General features: G+C 46.0%; 1 long non-coding RNA gene across 1 annotated transcript; it reads left to right on the top strand.

The window, feature by feature from the left end:
• Positions 1-200: 200 nt before the first annotated feature.
• On the top strand, positions 201-16,042 carry LOC118620821. The gene is made up of 3 exons (XR_004957539.1): positions 201-305; positions 14,668-14,802; positions 15,830-16,042. It is a non-coding gene; the product is annotated as an uncharacterized LOC118620821 (long non-coding RNA).
• The last annotated feature ends 343 nt before the right edge of the window (positions 16,043-16,385 follow it).

Below are 16,385 nucleotides of genomic sequence, written 5' to 3'. Positions count from 1 at the left end.
CTACAGGGCCCAGGTCTGGCTCAGTTTTAGCCCACAGAGCTCTGTACCCTCAAGGGAACAGAATGATTTTCTGTTCTTATAACAATAGGACACAAATCATGTGAGTACCAGGAAGGAGTTAAATCCACAGGAAGTGGGGGGGCTAATTATAGTTCACTGGTGGGTGCAGATGTGAGCAGCTGTCCACCACGGGACGAAACACGGGACGAAGTTAGCTGATGAAGGCATTGCTTGGATCTCCTGGATTTCAGGCCCCGTGTCCAGCAAAACAAGTCTTGAGGGGAATTCTGAAGTCACCAAATAAGGTAAGACACGTAAGGACAGCTGTGTTTGGATGGATGTTTTTCATCATGTTTGGCGACTTGCAATGGGAAAAGAAGAGACTAATCCTGGTTTGCCTGGCTCAAGGAAGAGAAGAAGAGTTAGTTGGTCATTTGTTCCCTCATTCACCCATCCATCCGCTCACTCATTCAACATGTACTTTTAGGATCCATGTGAAAGGCATTGCATTAGGGGCCGGAAATAAAGTGGTGAGTGGAATACAAGGCGTGAGACCTTGTGGTCTTACAGAGAGTGAACGCGACAGGCGGCTCTACCTCCGCATGAACTGTGAGGAAGCAGAATCGGGTGTGGCGTGGTCTCACTGGGGAGACCAGAGGTTCCACAGAAGAAGGAATGGTTCAGTTGAGATTGTTATTCTAAGTAGGAGTCAATTTGGTAAAAGAGAAAAGAACCTTCCAGGCTGAACGGAAATTGTGGGCAAGATCTGAGCTTCAGATGGTGCTGGTAACTGTGGGGCCTGCAGTGGGGACCAAGGCAGGGCATACAGGGAGCCACTCTTGCCAAGAGATAAGTGCATGCTGGATGAAGTGGGTCTTTGTGCTATGTGAAAATTGATTGTTTTCTTTATCCTGAATGGGACGTGGAGAGAGCATGGCAGGTGAGTAATAGCTGATACTTATCGAGTGCTGACCACATAGCTCTTTATACATATTAACTCGTATATGCCTCAGAACAACCCATCATCATCCCCATTTTACAACTGAAAAACATGAAGCACACGGAGGTTAAGCAATATGCCAGCTCAGTGTTACATAAATGGGCCGTACATAACCCTCGCGTGTTAGCCTAAAAAGGCCCATGTCATTTACTCCTTCGTAGCAAGCTGGGACCCTTAGCCTAAAATTCACTGGTGCCAAACTAACTTGCTTGGCGAGTGGAAGGGGGAATGCTATGAAAATTCATGTGATTCCTATGTGACGGTATTTGGACATGGGACCTTTGGGAGGAGGTGATCAGAACATGACGGTGAAACTCTCATGAATGGGATTAGTGACCTTATGAGAACAGACCTGAAAATTGGCTAGCTCTCTCTCCACCCTGTGAGGACATTGCATGAAGGTGGCCACCTGTGAACCAGGAACAGGCTCTCACCAGACACCAGATCCACCGTTCACCTTGATGTTGGACATCTGAGCTGCGGGACTATCAGAAGTAAATGTTCTTTTTTTTACAACCCCCCGAAATTGGTGGTATTTTTGTTATAGCTGACTAAGGCAACTTCCCACGGCTCATGCTTAGCTTAGGAAGAGTACAGAAAAGAGGTTTAAAAATATGTTCTCAGATTTCCATGAGAACATCCTTCTCACTCCATGCAAATTCCTGCAACACTCGCCTGAGCTCAACTAAGTGGGTCTTCGCATTTCTTCACAACCAGCACACTGATTATGGCCAGGCCTCCCACTCATGAAAAAGCCAAGAGAGTAAAATTCTTCATAGTCACCACTAAGTGGTACAGGAAAGGCTTCTGATAATATCATGGCTTCGCATCAGTTTTACTGTAGAAACAGATTGTGGTGTGGGGACAGAGCGATACCATACTGCTGCCTTTGGAAGGCCCGAATACACCTGTCTACTCTGAGTTGCTCTAAAGCATCCTGGGGAGTTGTCTCGACATGTTTTCCTCATCAAGTCAGGAACGCCGAGAGTAGATGCTGTAGAGAATGGCATAAGATACTTTTACACCATTTATTATTATAAAATTTTGTTACTTCAGATTCCTTGGCCATCTTAATCATTTCATTTCCGCCAATGGCAGAAAACTTAACGATGCTATCAAGAAAATTCTACCCCTTCTATTTTACAATGGAGACAATTAGACTTCTTTCTCTTGCCCTTCCATTTCCTGGGTACCCTCAGCATGTACTGGTGTCAAAGGAGAGGTGTCTGGGCCCCTTTCTTTCTGGATTCCAGCGAAGGGTGCAGTCTTAAGCGACAGGCGCCGCGTGGGCTCCCTCCCTAATGCCTCTGCACTCTCCAAGCCCAGGGCACAGGGCCCTTTGGTTGCCCATTCTCAGCCCATCTCCAGGCCCCCTTTGAATGGTTACCAAGTCTTTTGGGAGATTCTCCTGTGCATTTGGATACTGGAGGAAGGATTAACAACCTCAGGCCTCTCATTCACTTTTTGCTTTATGTGTGTGTATATTATTTGAACTCTTTTCTATCAGCATGTACTATTTCTTTTTTGTATTTTTATGATCAAATATAATAACAAAACTTACCATTTTAGCCCTGTTTTCAATTTTATTTTTTTTTATCCTCACCCGAGGACATTTTTCAATATTTTGTTCAGATAGAGTGGGAGGGAGAGAGAGAGAGAGAGAAACATGGACGTGAAAGGGACACATCGAGGGGCTGCCACCCACACGACCTAACCAGTGCCAGGGACAAACTGCAACCGAGGTACATGCCCTTAATGGGAACCGAACCTGGGTCTCTCCAGACCGCAGTCTGATGTTCTAACCACTGAGCCAAACTGGCCAGAGCCCATTTTAGCCCTTTTTTAAGTGAACAGTGGCATCAAGTAAAGCCACAATGTTGTGTAACCATCACCACTCTTTCCAAACTGTTTTCCCTCCCTCAAAGTTTGCTCCTCAATCACCTCCATCAGCATCCCTGGGGAGTTTGCTAGAAATGCAAGTTCTCAGGCCCCACTCCAGAATCAGAGACTCTGGGAAGGCCCATCAATGTGTCCAACAAGCCCTCCAGGTGATGCTTGCTCAAGTTGAAGAGCACTGGCCTAGCCCTGGCCGGCTCAGCGATTAGAGCGTCGGCCTGCGGTCCAGAGAGACCCGGGTTCGGTTTCCGCTAAGGGCACGTACTTCGGTTGCAGTTTGTCCCTGGCCCTGGTTGGTCGTGCGGGTGGCAGCCACTCGATGTGTCCCTTTCATGTCGATGTTTCTCTCTCTCCCTTCCTCTCTCTCCCTCCCACTCTATCTGTACAAAAAATGGAGAAATGTCCTCGGGTGAGGATAAAAAAAAAAAAAGAGCACTGGCCTAGAGGAAATCCTCTCTTTACCACAAATTCAAATCCTCTAAGCCCAAGCCCCCTCCACTGTCCGGAAGAGCACAGTATGGTGAGCAGCCAGTGCCTTCGTAACTTTTCCTACATGGTCTCTCCATAAAGCATATTATCTTGCACATAATAAACTCCCCAATAAATATAAATTCAAAGTTTGAAGAATGGAAGCGATGTTTCCAAAACTATATTATGGAAGGTTCATCTGGCCACAGAATCGGGCACTGACGAAGTCCGTGGCCAGGAGGGCCAATCAAAGCCCCATTGCAGCAGCTGATGGGAGCTCGCAGAGGCCTCACAGGGGAAGAAAATCATGGGACTGGGAAGAAGAAATGTTTGAAAAAACGTTGGAGGTGGTGAAATGAGCAGGTCCAGACATGGGGGTTACAGAGTGAGAATCAAATTACATCACTCCTTCCTCAAGCAAATTGTGCGTTCCTGTCTGTGCTCTGTGTCACTCCCTCCTTTCCCTGGGGAAAGAGTTGGGGCGTGCACAGCCTTCTCTTCTTACTTATCTCAGTGAGCATTTAAGTGGGGCCCAGGGCCGGGCTTTGCAGGAAGGAGAGACCCCTCACTAGAATGAGTTCTCAGAAAAAGCTTGAAAGGACAGATATATCCGACAAAGCTGGGGATTGTTCCAGAATGTGATTCATCAAGTACATCTGGCTCTGCCCCACCAAAATGTGACGGCTGAGACTCCAGAGTTCCCAAGTGCGTCGTTTCCTCCCTGAAGAAATATCCAAGCAGGACAGCCAGGTCACGGGTTGGAGACCACTCCCAAAATGACAGGAAGTCTCCAACCCCTATATTATGTTATTTTTTTGAAAACAATGTTTTTATATGGAAGAACTTAACCATAAAATAACATTGTTCTAAATAGAAAGACAAAAATTCTGCGGTGCTTAGTCATGTGTTTTTTTTCCATTAAAAAAAAAAAGTATATTCTAATGCAATATTATGCAGCATTTATAGACACTGTATTTCCTTCCGCAAATTAAGACATAAAATTAGAACTAGTGGTTGTTTCTCAATCTTATTTCTCCCCTAAAAATAACTTATGAGGAAGGAGTGACACACGAGGTGGCTCTTGATAAAGGCATTGGTTGCTTGGCATTTAAAGTGATACCTGGTATGGATTCCGAGGGCTGTTCTAACAAAATACCACAAAAGGGGAGGCTTAAGACAGCAGAATTGCCTCACAGGTCTGGAGGCCACAAGTCTGAAATCAAGATGGGCAGGACCCTGCTCGCTCTGAAGGCTCTAGGGGGGACTCTTCCAGGTCTTTCTCTTAGTTTCTGGTGGCTGCCAGCGAGTCCTCGGCACCCTTGCCTGGTAGACACATGGCTCTGGCTCTGCCTCATGGGTCACGCGGTGTCGTCCCTGTGGTCTTCATGTCATCCTCCCTCTGTGGGTCCCGTCTCTGTGTTTCTTCTCTTCTCCTTTTATATTTATATTTATATTTATATTCTTTTTATAAGGATGCTAGTCATTTTGAATTATTGTTGACCCAAATGACCTCATCTTAACTTGATCCCATCTGCAAAGATCCTTTTTCCAAAAAATGTCCCATCCACAGGTTCCATAGCTTTTGGGGCACACATTTTAACCCCTAACCCTTAACTTTTCCTCCGAGAATAAGGTAATTGTGAAACACTAATCTAACCATGTATAGGCTCCAGGTTTTCAGTCTTTCTAATGATGAAGTGAGTGGAGCCAGAGGAGTTTCATTTCTTTCTCTCTCCCCTTAAAGACAAAGTGTTCACTCAAACAACTGTAATCTGTTTCCTATTGGGGGTGAAGGCTTGTCAATAACTAACTTGTTCAGCTGGGACTTTGAGATTGCTCAATACAAATGCGGGGAGATTAGAACCCTTTTGTGTGTGCATCTAGATCCAACCTTGGATTCTGGAAAGGCCAGAGGTCCAAAGGTTACATATTTTCATTTTTCTTAGATTTTAAAGTTTGATTGATTAGATAATGCTAACTACTCTAATGAGCAACAGCTGGTCAAGTGCTGCTCACATCATATCACTCTGACGTCCACCTTCACTTCCCTTCCCCTCCCCATGGAGAACCAGGAGGAGGAAGGAAAGGGTCTCCCCTGATAACACTGGGCCCACCCACATGATGCAGGATAATCTCCCTGAAATAAAGAGTATTTCTGTAAGCAAAGGAAGGTATTCAGTGCTTTTCTGCAAAATGATGGCTTTTAAAATCTCTTTAATACAGCGTGCTAAACATCAGTGTGGCCTGTGACTCCACTCGTGAATATATTGAGTTACGGTTCTCTTGTTTAATGAAGAATTAATCTAAACTAAGCTGAAAGCTGATTGTATACTACTCTTTTTTATATTGTTATAAAATATACATAATATTGACCATTTTAACCATTTTTAAGTATATAGTTTGGTGGCCTTAAGTACATTCACACTGTGTCTAACCATCACCACCAATCACCTCCAAAACTGTTTTCATCATTCTCAAACTGAAACTCTGTTCTGTTTAAACACTAACTTCCTGTTCCCTTCTCCCCCAGTCCCTGGCAACCACCCTTCTGTTTTCTGTCTCTATGAATTTGATTACTCCAGACACTTCATGTAATGGAATCTCACAATATTTGTCCTTTTCTGCCTGATTTATTTCAGATAACATAATGTCTCTAAGGTTCATCTTTGTTGTAGCATGTATCAGAATTTCCTTCCTTTATAAGGCTGCATAATATTCTAATGTATGTATATGCCACATATTATTTGGTTATTTATCTACTGATGGGCAGCTGTCACTCCCAGCAGGTCTTGCCCAATCTCATACCCCCTTTCTGGGGTAGCCAGCATCCAATTATCAGTCACACAAAAATCCAAAGTCCTGGGCTTCTTGCCCAAATTTGGACAGTTCTGCAGAGTCATCCCATCTTCAGAATTCCCTGTGGGGTGGACTGTGGTGTCTGCTGTGACGGCATCAGGGCCCAGTGTCTTCCTCTGCCCAGGCCTGCTTCTCTCCCTCCTTCTGCAGTGTTGGCCCAAGAGCTCCCTGACAAAGACCTGTATGGACACCTCCGCCTCAGCGTCTATGGCAGTCCCTTCCTGAGAGCTTATATCCTAATGAGAGACAGAAAGCAAAGACGCAAGTAAGCCAATAACTTCAGAAGATACTAAGTTCTAGGAGGAACATAAAATGGGGAGAGTTGATAAGCAATAATGGGGCCGGGATCTGGCGGTCAGGGTGGGCCTCTGGGGAGATAACTTTGCGACTAAGACAAAAAGCATCAAAGAAGTCAAAGGTCAGGATTAGCAGGTGCTCGAAAAACAGCAAGAAGGCCACTGAGCTGGAAAGGAGCCACAGGGTGAGTGTGGGAAGAGACAAAGCTGGAGAGGGCCCTCCCACATCGAAGCGTGAGTCAGTCTCTGTGTATGAAAAGATCCCGGGGTTTTAAGTACGCGAGAGACCTGATCTAAATTCGGTTTCCAAAAGATTGTTCTTGCCACGGGGTGGAAAACAAATCGAAGAGAAGTGAGAATGGGAGCAGGGAGACTTCAAAGATTTCTTCTTTAATCTAGGTCACTTTTCTCTAAATGAGCGCTGTAGCCCATTTTTGGGGAGTGAAATCAATTCAGTGATTGTGAACAACATTTAAAGGTGAAATAGCCTAGGCTAGACCGGAAAAAAATAAAGAATAAAAGAGCAGAAAATTGAGTGTGTGGCATCCTGTACAAGTAAATATTGTGCCACGACACTTAGTAGAGTTAAAACCATTTCTCTATGGGTGTCTTGGTTCAAGATTAAAGCAAGCTTACTGTAGATCCCGGTCAGAGAAGTCAGAAAGCCACTGAGCTCATAGATTGACATTCAGAGGTTGGCCTCATTAACCAAGACCAGAAAAGATAACTTAAAAGGAAACTAAGTGTAGAACCACAGGTCAAGCGGCACATTGTCTAGCCTTACGAAGACCAGGGGGCGACCTGGTTGTCCCAGGGGCCAGAGAGCAGCTGGCGTGGCTGCCTCAGGGGGTCTGGGCTTTGAAGCAACAGCCATTTCCGCAGAGGCAAAGGCACTTATTTACTTAAAGGGAAAAAAAGGCCTGCCTGGAAGTCAGATCCAGCCACAAGATGGCAGGCTTGTACTTAGGATCGGAGTTTACGTTTGCTGGAGACCTCTATGGCAGGGCCAGGCTCGCCCAAAATGCGAGAGCAGTTCCTCCTGGAGACAAGTGCCATGGTTCTCCAGGAAACTGAAATGGAAGCAGGGGGGAGGCAGAGCCTGAAAGACCTGGGAGCAACGTGGACAGTGATATCCCAGGGTCAAACTGAAGAGCTCCATGTGCAAGTGGCCCAGAGGGCCAAGGACATCCCTTCAGAAGAGTATGTTCCACAGTGATCCGTTCCACAGTATTCTCTTCAATCCAAAAGTTCTCTGGACACCTACGTTGGAAAAACCTTGGATTCTGTATCTTCCCTCGAAGCTGTATTGAAGTCCCTAACCCCAGCACCTCAGGGTGTGGTCTTATTTTGAAATAGGGTCATTGCTAAAGTAATTAGGTAAACCAAAATGAGCTCATACTGGAATAGTGTGAGCCCCAAATCCCATATGATTGGTGTCCTTCTAAGAGGAGAGAAACTGGCACACAGACACACAGAAAGAGAGCCACAGGATGTTGGAGGCAGAGACTGGAGAGATGTGTCTGCAAGCCAGGGACTGGCCCGCTGGCCTGTCAACTCTGGGAGCTGGAAGAGGGGGAAAGATCCCTTCTGGGGACACCTGGGTTTCAGACTTCCCGTCTCTCTGCCACAACACCTTTCTGTTGTTTTAAGCCGCCTCCCTTGCAGTATTTTGTTAAAGCAGCCGTGGGAAACTAAGACATCAGACATCTCCTTAAATGCCTTTGGGAAAGGATTACACCTCTCCTGGGTCACAATGGAATATGCCATCCCGAAGGGCTAAGAAATCCATGCTTGACAGTCCTAGAATATTACTTAAAAGAAACTAGTCTAAGAAAACTATATTCTCATCCCTCTTCTCTCTTCAGCCTGGATACTTCACTCGGTGCATCACTTAGATCATTCTACATTCAGATGTCCAGCCAGAAAGGAAGAGGGTAAACACGCAGATCATATTCACAGCCTCAGACCAAGCTTCGCACCACTGCGGGGTCACCAGGCAATCAGGTGTCTTCCCTTCTCTCCTGCCACCTGCCTGCCAACTGTTCACACATCTGCTTGCTGCAGCAGAGAACTCACAAAAGAAGGCCCCTCAGTGGATGCTGCTTCTGTCTTCACCACACCCCTGATCTAGGGCTGGGAGCAGGAGAGAGGCCTTGTCTATTTCCTAGAGAGTGTACCCACGTGGATGACAACCGAGTGAGAACCAGCAGCCATGGCCCACCAGATCCCAGTAGAATAAAATTAAATCGGAGAGTAAAGTGTTTCACCAGGCCTGCTAGAATGGAACTGTCTTTTAACTAAGACATTTCTGGCTCATCATCCGTCTGTTTAATAGAACATCGCCATCAATTACCACAGCTCAGCAGTAAAACAATGAGGAGCAGTGATGCTACAAGCAGGATTGTCCCAGGAGGGGGGTGTTGCTGTACAGAGGGGCACTACTGGGAACTTCCCGGAGGTGGTGGGGGCTGCCTCCCCCAGACAAATCTGTTTCCCCTTGCGGATTCGAGATGGAGTTGACATGATGGTAAATTGTTTCTTTGTTTCTCTCGTGGGAAGAAGATTATCATCAAAATCAAGACAATATTTGTAAACCTGAATCTCATTACTGATACTGAAAATGTCCGTGTTGAGTGTCAAGTTATTTTAGGAACACAGAAAAGTTTCACATAGTAAGAAATGTGAAAGTGACTTGGGACTTCCTCCCTTAAATACCGAGGCTTCAGACTCTCATGCCCTCTCATAACTCATACTTAAAACATGAGAGTTTTTCTGACCCTGGCTGGTGGGGCTTGGTTGGTTGGAATGGCGTCCCATACAATGAAAGGTGGCAGGATCGATTCCAGGTCAGGGAACAGACCCTGATTCGGGTTCTCCCTGGTTGGGGTGCCTATGGGAGGCAACTGATCAATATTTCTCTCTCACATCTCTCTCTAAAATCAATGAAAAACAAACCAACATATTCTCGGGTGAGGATTTAAAAATAAAAAAGTTTTCCTAAGGCAGAATTGTGGGGAAAGTTAATTGCTGTTCTGCAAGACATAATAGAGATCTTGCTTGTAATTAGACAGCAGCTCACCTGGCAAAGCCAGACCTTGACTTGGCATGAAGGCGGCACAAATTACTTAAGGGGATTTGCCCATACTGAGGGATTTTGCTGATTCCCCAGTGATTTGTCAGCATATCTTTATTTATAGGAAATAAATGAAACCTCACCAGAAAGTATCACCCTGCATTCTTCCTTTCTGTACCTGAGAATTACTGTGGTTACTGAGCAGAAAAAGTGGAAATCCCCCTTCCTACAGTGCAGAGCCTTGGGGATACCCTAGAACCCTGGCTTCTGCCTTTTCAGTTGAGAAGTGAATTACAAAGGTTGTACCACTAGTCAGTTACCTGTAGACGTCAGACATGACCGTATCTCCTGAATGTTCTCCCACCCAGCCCTGGAGTCTGAAGACCAGGGATTCAGGTCCCGCCCAACTACTTACAAGCTGTTTGACCTTAGGCAAGCCTCTTCCCTCTCCAATCCTCTTTTTCTTATCTGCCAAATGAAGTCCAAAACACCTCTGGTCCCTTCCTGCCTTGCAGGTGGTTGCTCCAGTGAGATGGTAAAGAAAGCGTTCCTATGGCAGGATATTTGCAAAGGGAGAATGTTATTAGGACTCCCCTCCATAGGCAGACTTCACTCCCTGCGGCTGAGTGATGGATGGCAGGCTCCGGGGCTGCCCGGAAACTTCTAACAGACATACAGGGCTGTACGTGCTGCAGCAACCTCCCTTCTCTCGCCTTCTTCAAGCCCCGAGGGCAATTCCAGGCACCCCTACCCCTCACCAGCACCAGCAAAGGACCAAAGAGAGGGGATGCTGGGGAAGAGGAGGAGGGGGGCCACACAGTAACTGTAAGGTCTTAACTACCTTTTTCAATTTCGATTTTCTCTTTGTAAATTTCAATAGCAGTTTCCATTTTCAAAGATGTTGTCGAATAAGAAGTTGTTATTAGATATGTCAGCTACGCTCCCTCCTTAGCTAAGAGATTTGGTCCTCCACACTGGCTTCAGGGCACACCGGGCCCTAACCTCAGCCAGTCAAAAGTTGTTACATACATGGACTTTTCCGATCACTTGCAAATAATTTGAACTCTGGAGGTTACATCTGAGATAAAAGTATTTGGAGAAAAAATTATCTGAGTATTTGAAAAAAAAATCATCTGAGACCCCACCGAAGGGCAGTAGATCCTGCTGATCTCATCATAAGGCACCCTGTGAGGCAGTCAGTGATCACCTACTGAATCACCCCAACACTGCTGCCAGTTCCAGAGCGTGTCCCTCCCAGAATGTGCTTCCAAAGCTCCGGCATCTTCTTTCAAGGTTGATGTGACAAGATTCTGCTCTCAGGGCTACAGGTGCTTGCCTTCACCTGTTTGCCTACACGTGATCTACTTTAACTGGAAACTCCCAAAACTGTAAAAATAAAACACACAGCATGTACCATAAATATAGAAGCTTCCGTTTCTAAATGAGATAGAATAAACATAAAAGGGAAGGCAACGCTCTCTAAAGATTTGAGGTGTACTCTGACGTATAGTGAGAAATTACCATCATCATTGGAGCAGAAATTATATACGAGCCAAGAAAGCCCACCAACATCCCCGTCAACACCGGGGATAAATGCATTCTCTTATCTAGAATGACTCAGCGATCTCCTCCGAATTTAGAGAAACGGTCTAAATAATATTCTTTGCATCACATGTTCTACTGAAAGAATGAGACAACTTAAAAATCAAGATAAGTACAAAGATATAAGGTATTAAACATTGGGAGAAAAAAAGGTCCAAATTGTACCTACAGTGATAAGCACTGGTTCCCAGAGGCAGGACACTTGGTCACCTTGGTCAAAATACTGGGTTGCAAGTTTTCTCATCTGCTTCATGAATAGAAACAACCGCATACATACCACAAAAGTTCTTTCTTTCTAGAGGTAGAGTTTTGCACATGTGTCTGTCACATTTTTGACAAAAGGTCAAACGAGGAATGTCTCCTCCCCAAAGACCCCCACAGCCAAGCAGTTTGCCTAGTGTCCCAGAGGTAATTATTCTATGGCTTTATCAGCACATACATGTGAAGCTCCCCTTCCCCACCCCCTTTTCTCTCTGTTCTTTGGGACAGCATTTGCAGCCACTGAATCCCAGTGAATTTTCAGATTTCACCGATCCTGCTTGCTTTCCCTGGAACTGGGTCTAGAGTCCGGGGGTCTTCCACATGCTTGTGGGGTGGGATCCAAACAGATGCTAAACCCCTGGTCCAGCCACTGGTCTTTCAAGGTCACTGCTGAGTGATCCCTCATCTTACCCACATAGTACCCTACGGTCAGCTGGGCCCAGCAGACTCTTTCAGCTGCTCCCCAGTCTTTCTGGGACATGGTCAATGACGCAATCTGTCTGGACTTCACAGGGCACCCCCTCAGTCCAGCCCCTGGGTTCTGCAGGGAACTCGGACCCCTCTCGGCAGAGCCCTTAATACCCATCGTCCTGCCCCTTTCCCTCATCTCTGTTCCTCTCTGAGCCCTGAGAAATTCTTTTCTAGTTGGAGGGAAGGGGCCTCTCTTTGTCTCATGATATTTCTCTAAACATTTTGCCTGAGCTCATGGTCCCTTGCATCCCCCTAGTATTTTTATGGAAACTGAAGCCAGAAAGAGTCTTGGCAGCCATTTTCTGCTTTCTGCCTTGTTGCATTCCTCTCCCGAGGGATGAGAATCGATCTCCCAGGTATTTGAAAGGAGGCAGGAGAGAGAGCATGCTCTCCGTTCACTCCCCAGCATGGCCCAGAGAGCCCTGCAACCCCCAGCTCCTACCTGCCTCCAACAGTGGGTGGGCACCTGCCCCTCTCTGTCCTGAAGCCACACTGGTCCCTCCACAGTCCTTCGTACTCACTGGGCTCCTCAAACCACAGGCCCCTTGCACATACTGTTCTCTCTATCTGGAAGACTCTTACCCTCTTCTCCAGTAATTAACCCCTTTCAGGAGTCTTTCTGGGCCTTATTTCCCCTTTTTGAAATATTTCATGTTGCAGCATGCCCTCCTAGTAGCCACTATTTCACTGGATACTTAATATCCATAGACCTACCTCTACCTCTAGGCTGTGAGCTTCACAAACCCAGAGATAACTTGCTTTGATCTTACTCTTGCCTAACACAGAATCTGGCACTCAAATGCTGAAATGAATGAATAAATAAATAAATCTAGGAAGGAATTCAGTAAATTCAATAAGTAAGTGTTGAGAGAATAAATGAGCTATACCTCCATGCATCCCTGCTCTGCTGTTCTCTCTGTGAGCTTTAGCTTCTATATATGACATCCATGCATGAGATACATACTTTCGACTAAGTGCTCAAGTAGCCTATATTATATTCCTTTAACCCTCCCATCTTAACTCCTCTTAGGTGGTTGCATTCAGAGGCTTTGTGCTAAATTTGGGGTTTACCACTGGATTTGTTTATGGATGTTACAGTTAGCCAATCCCTTTCAAGCAACTGCCATCTTTTCCTTTTATTAAGCTTTTATTTTAAGTATGAATTATGCATCCCCACCTAAAATCTTGAATACTTTTTGACCTCGCTTCAGAGTGTAGTCTTGAGGGTCATGGGAATAAGAAATCTGAATTGCAAGCAATTTTCAGCCAAAGGAGACCAACTTTGGAGCCTCACCTCACAGATCAGGCAGTTAAATGCGGTGCATGACCTGCTTTGTGTAATAACTGGCGGACCTTGAGGCACACCAGCGAAATTAACACGTTCACTTACCCAGCTGGTGTGCCCTGCGTCAGGGTGCTAACCACAGCCACTTGCCAGGATGTCCTCCAGTTCCTCCACCGGATGACTGTCTATAGAGATCAGCTCTGTGCAGAGACCCATCCAGAGTGTCTTCCCCGGGGCCGAAGCTCAGAGCAGCGACATCAGGAGACACACATGGCAAGATTCCCACGTGCTGTCCTGCTGTTTGGTACAAATCCTGCCCGATTAGAAGAAATGCATTATATGGGACGCAGGTGGATGCCCCAGGAAGCCAGGGCCACACTTAAGTGTTCAGGGAGTGTGAGAGACACACACTCATCATTTTACTGGGGCTGGCGCAGAGCTCGTGTTCCCACCATGACGGCACCTCTACTTCCTTACGTTAGGGACACTAACAGTAATGAGCACATCAAACCCCTATCACAGGATGTGGGGAGATCGAGACACCACGGATGACGTCTACTTTGTAGGCTGTCAACTGCCAGACAAATGAAACCACCTCCCACTGTTTGGTGCTTACAGTTTAGAGAGCAATTTTGCATTTTGAATCTCATTTGATCTTTATAACAATCTTTTGAGTTGGGCAGAACAAGTATAGTCGATTCTCATTATTCCTGGTAGTTACCGTCTGTGATGTTGCCACCAACGGTGAATCGGTGACTACTGCAGGTGGCTTCTGGGGAAATGCTGGCTGAGCTTCCTGCCGGCCTCTGTTCACATCCTTTGCGTCAAGCAGTCATCACATAAACCTGCTCTCTGTCTTCTGCTCAAAAACCTTATTTAACATGAACTATTGACTCACTAACACCGAGCTCTTGGCCAGCGGCTCTCTAACTCATGCCTGGCTGGTCTTTATCTAAGACACGTTTTCTCCATAAAGCACATCACAGCTTCTTGCTCTCAGGATCGCCAGACGGTACTTGAGCACTAGGATTGGGCCATTTTAAACAGCAAAATCACTAAAAAACACAAAAAATTTAAAAAAAAAAAGAAAGAAAGAAAGAAAAAGAAAAGTAGCACTAAGAAGTAAACAGAGTCAATTGTTTATACCAGAGCAGCAAGAAAGTGTACATCGGGAACTCCAATTTTTCATTGCTTTGCATAAGCCCTTCTGTGACTCCAAAAGTGCCATAAGGAATGGTCTGGGGGGATACAAATAAATTTCAGCAAGTGGTCAAACTCGTAAATTCAGTAATGAGGATTGACTGTACTGTTATCCCCATTTCACAGTAGTAAGAATTAAATGTTAAGTAACTTGTCCAAGGTCATGTCATAAGCAAGTGGCAAGACCAGGGCTTGCACTAAGCCTTCAGGTCCAGCTGCAGGTTCTCGCCAGCACATGCTTTGTTCCTCTTCCCTACAGTTCCCAGCAGCCACTCACCCAGTCAGAGATTTGTCTTAAGGTGACGCCGGAGTAACCACAAGTTCAAATCCCTGCTCCGCGCTTCCAGGAAGGGAGCTTCTGCGGCCATCTGAATTCTGCCCGTGGTAGGCTAAGGTGAGCCAGAGGGAGCCGCAGAGCCCTTTTTTGTTTGTTTGTTTCCTCTTGGACTGCCTTATAAAAATATAAGCTGAAGTTATTATCTGTAATCTGTGCAAAAACAAACAAACAAACAAAGTAATCTGATTTGTGCTGGTTCTTACTGTCCTTGAGCCCTCTTTACCCCGGTTCCCAGTGGAATAAAAATAGTCTGAAACTACTGGCAGGCAGAGAGGAAATAACAAAAACAGAAAAAAGCCCTGGCCGGTTTGGCTCAGCGGTTAGAGCGTTGGCCTGCGGTCCTGAGAGACCCGGGTTCGGTTCCCGCTAAGGGCATGTACCTTGGTTGCAGTTTGTCCCCAGCCCTGGTCGGTTGTGTGGGTGGCAGCCACTCGGTGTGTCCCTTCACGTCGATGTTTCTCTCTCTCTCTCTCCCTCCCACTCTATCTGTACAAAAAAAAAAAAAAGGAAAAATATCCTCGGGTGAGGATTTAAAAAAAAAACAAAAACATTTCCTCTATATTTTAAATAATATGAACGCGTCCCAAGGGCTGGTGGTGAAGAAAACCATTTATAAATAGGAGACACTAGATGCCCTGTGGCTGGCCAGGAAGCCTGAGTGTGCCCACTTGCATACTCTCCTTAAGGGCACAAAATGTAATGCAGAAAAAGAAACAGGAGGTTCCTAAGCACTGACCAAAAGCGGGGTTTGACAGAGAATACAAAGTCAAAAATTATTGGATAGAGACTTTAAAAAACATTACGTTACAAAAATGTGAACCCTTTCATTCTTAGACTACTATTTATATTCAGCATGAGGCAGTTATCCTTTTTAAAACATGAGCCCTTTGTCTACATATGCAGTTCCACGGTCCTATCACAGCAAATAAACCCAGCCCCCGAGTTGCCCGGGCTGGTTCTGGGCATTCGGACGTTGATGTCGCAATCATCATTTGACATGTTTACAGGCTGCCGGGCCCCACGGTCACTTCTGAGGGGTAGCTGTTGACAAAGCAGCTGCCCTCATGGTTTTTATATCCCCGAGGAATAAAGAAACAGGGTGGATCATGAGAAGTGCTACTGGGCGAAGACCAGGCTGCTGTGACAGAGGACACCTGCTCAGCTGGGGCGGCGAGACCGGGAGGAGAGTGAGCGGCCAGGAAACAGCTAAGAACAAACCAACCGCACTGAAGCAGCAGGAGGCTCAGAGGCTCTGGGGCTCGTGGAGGTAGGGCGAGAACACCCTGGTCTGAAGCAACCTGAGGAAGTACCACCTGGTCTGATGCTCCTCTAAATGAATGTGTCCTCTAAGCGAATTCGTTAGTTTTTAGAACTTAGATGATAGAATGAATAGCAGGATAGATGGATGCTGGCCCAGTTCACCCAGTTCCCTTTCGCCTCAGCTCCCTCCCACCTCCGTTCCCTCTGCTTATGGCTAACTGCCTCTGCTTCTGTACTTGCTTGCTCTTTCCCCAGGCCAACAAGAAATGCCAGCTGCAGAAATTTGTAACAAACCCCCTATAAAATAAAAAATCAGCCGACAGTTGGGGCTGATCTCCAAGAACTGGGGATCAGTCGCCGGCCAGCTTTGCTCTCTATTT

The sequence above is a fragment of the Molossus molossus genome, unplaced genomic scaffold, assembly GCF_014108415.1.
Source record: "Molossus molossus isolate mMolMol1 unplaced genomic scaffold, mMolMol1.p scaffold_m16_p_8, whole genome shotgun sequence".
NCBI classification, from domain to species: Eukaryota; Metazoa; Chordata; class Mammalia; order Chiroptera; family Molossidae; genus Molossus; species Molossus molossus.
The sequence above is the reverse complement of the archived record's forward strand: the minus strand, read 5'-3'. Positions and strand labels throughout refer to the sequence as shown.